The sequence below is a fragment of the Penaeus vannamei genome, chromosome 33, assembly GCF_042767895.1.
Source record: "Penaeus vannamei isolate JL-2024 chromosome 33, ASM4276789v1, whole genome shotgun sequence".
NCBI classification, from domain to species: Eukaryota; Metazoa; Arthropoda; class Malacostraca; order Decapoda; family Penaeidae; genus Penaeus; species Penaeus vannamei.
Genome location: NC_091581.1, coordinates 9022659 through 9025798, shown reverse-complemented (window position 1 = coordinate 9025798; position 3140 = coordinate 9022659). Strand labels below are relative to the sequence as shown.

The following is a 3140-nucleotide window of genomic DNA, read 5'->3' as shown; positions in this document are numbered from 1 at the left end:
TGTAAATTGAATGTGTGTAGTATCTCGATAAGAGAAGATAATAGATGGTTCTCTCTCTCTATCTCTGACTTTCTTTTTCTTTCTTTTTCACATGCGTCTCTCTGTTTCTGTTTAAAATAGCATTCAGTATTCATCCTGAAGTTGAGCAAGGTATATACGTCTATGCTGCAGCCATGACCAAGGATTGAACAAATACAAAAGGAAGGTCATGGAAGCTGCACACATCGCGACAGAGGAAAATATGAACACCGCATCGGGTCGATTCAAGCTATCCAAGGTCGCGGCGGCAATTATGCGTATAACGAGCGCGAGGTCACGATCTTTAGGTGATTCATCAGCTCCCATGTAATATAAATATGCTGTGTATTTCCTCAAATGTATGTATTTCTGACGAAGATATATTCGAAACCGATCAAATACATCCCTTGCATTGTGAAGATATTCATTCTCATTCATACCTTCATACCTTTCCACATTTGTCAACATGAATACGGTTCATAATAGAATTTGGTCTTGAAAGATTTCCTAAGAAATTCTTCAAATATAGATGGCAAACAGAATGAGAGAGGAGGAACGGACAAGAAAAAGAGAACCATGAACCCGTAAAATGAAAGAAAAAGGCTTTTGGCCGGCCTCTCTGGGTCCCTCGCACATGTATGTATGGGTCTCACAGGACCAGCTATAGGACAGTGGTATAGTAGTAGTATTTCACACCTTGGAAGCTGTACTGTCTGGTTTGTGTATTATTTTATTTTAATTTTATTCCGGACCAAAAGTTGCATACATTTATTTATTTATAACTACAGTGACAACAAACCTTTCAAAATATATAAGTAAATATCAATCTGCAGTAAAAAGAAGATCGTGCAGTTTGTTTTATGTCGCAAATCAATTTCTTTTGTAACCTTGATTATATAATCAGATCTGACTAACAAACATGATTCTTCTCTTCTATATGTTCGTTTGATTTATCTAAGTAAGCAACGTGGAACGAAGACAACACTAAACAAGACTATAAAGCAATATTTGCTTCTCCTTTTTCACCTCTTTCCTCCTCCCCTTTTCTCCTCCGTCTTGGTTTTTATTTCTTTTTCTGCGTCACTTGCTCGTCCTCTTCTTCCTCTCATTCTTTGCTTTTCATATTACTGATACAATCACATGATGATGAGAGGAATAACAGCAAAATTGTGAAAATTGCGCATAAACACTAACAAACTACCAAGCAAATCCAAAAAATACAAAATCAAATGCTCCAATTCCTTCATACTTCACATTTTAGACACTGGAGAGACAGAAACAAAAGTAGAAAGGTAAAGAAGGGTAGAGAAGTAAACAGAGAGATGCAAAATGAAAATCACGCACAAAAATGTTATTTGGGTTGTTTCCGTCGGGATTCGAACCCGAGTCTGTCACATAAGAGGCGACCATGCTAACCACTGCACCACGGAAGCTTGTCTTACATTAGTGAATTTTACTATAATTATAGTTTAGCTTTTAGGAGAACACATATTACACATTTGTAATTTATATACGTGTGTGTGTGTGTGTGTGAAAGTAAAATGTCATATTAGACGTAATTGTCTGCGTCCCATTGCGCTGAAATGTGTCCAGTGGAAGAGTTTTGTATGTTTATGATTTGGATAATTCTCTCTCTTTTTCTTTCTTTCTCTCTCCCTTTCTCTTTCTCTCTCTCCCTCCCTATCTCTCTCTCTCTCCTTTTTTTTCTCTTTATCTCTCTTTTTCTTTCTCTCTCTTTCTCCTTTTCTTTTTCTCTTTCTCTCTCCCTCTCTTTCTCTCTCTAACTCCCTCTCCTTTGCCCTCTATCAAGCGATCTACTCATCTCATCCAAGCATAAGATGTCGGAACCGCCTCTGCGATGGCTCGAGCGCCCACTCTGACGCCCGCGGTGGGCTGGCTGGCTTCCGCTGAGTTCGCACCTCGAGCGCTTAAATCATAAAAGATTAAGAATAAAAAGGTCTTCACGTAAAAATAATACACCGGACACACCACACAATAACGAGCAAAGAACGTGAACAATGAAACAAACAGACTCAGGGTGCACTGCCGAAAACCGGGACCCCCCCCCCCCGGGTGCCGGCCGTTTATGGTTTACAATTAAATCAAATGGGGTTAATTAAGAAAAATAAATAGTAAGCATTGCTAATGGGGAAGTGTTATTAGAAGATAAAAAATAAGGACCCACTACAGTCATGAAGAGAAATCCTGGAAATAAATACATAAAATACTTTTTTCTTTTCTACTTATCTCGTTGGCATACCCAGTGCTGTTACCATTATCGTTATTATTATTACTCTGCACGGACTTCCAATCGTAAATACCATTTATATACTTATTTCAAAAATACCAGTGAGCCAGATATCCATAGGTATTACCATACTCGTTTGCAAGTCTTTATTTATTTATTGAAATCTATAATTCATTGAGTCAGCAGTAACAAGTTATTAATTTCCTCGATCACCAATAATGTCGATCTTCATACGTCTACTAAAGTTATATAATCACCTTCGTTCACTCCTTACATATTCTCAATAAACTACCGTATTACACTATTCATCTCACTGCGTCTCATATTCTCACAAGTTTTATATAACTACATTCGTTCATCTCATACATATTCCTCGATAACCTCCATTAGATGTTGGACCAACTCTGTGCTGATGTATATTTTACAAAAGTCAAGCTATCTGAGCGATAATACCGATGATTATAATAAGTATAATGACAAAACAACAGCTCTCATAATGATGACAATAATAACTATTAAGATGGTGAATATGACATTCTTGATGATAATAATGAAAATAATGATAATGATAATTATCATAATAATGGCAATGAAAGTAACAGTTGTAACTGTAAAAATGGCAATGATACTGATAATGATGATAATAATAAGGATGACGATGATTATGAAAATTATGATAGGTATGATAATAATAATAATAATAGCAAAATAATAAAAACAATAATAATAGCAAAATGATAAAAGAATAGTAATGATAACAAAATAATAATAAAAAATAATAGCAAAATAATAATAATAATGATAATTACAACAATATTAGTAATGATGACAATGATAATGTTAATGATTAACGATGAGGGAAACGAAGGAATAT

General features: G+C 35.4%; 1 non-coding gene across 1 annotated transcript; it reads right to left on the bottom strand.

Annotated features, from left to right (window-relative positions):
- Positions 1 to 1379: 1379 nt before the first annotated feature.
- Positions 1380 to 1451, bottom strand: TRNAK-CUU (transfer RNA lysine (anticodon CUU)). Its single transcript has one exon. It is a non-coding gene; the product is annotated as a tRNA-Lys (tRNA).
- Between the last annotated feature and the right edge of the window lie 1689 nt (positions 1452 to 3140).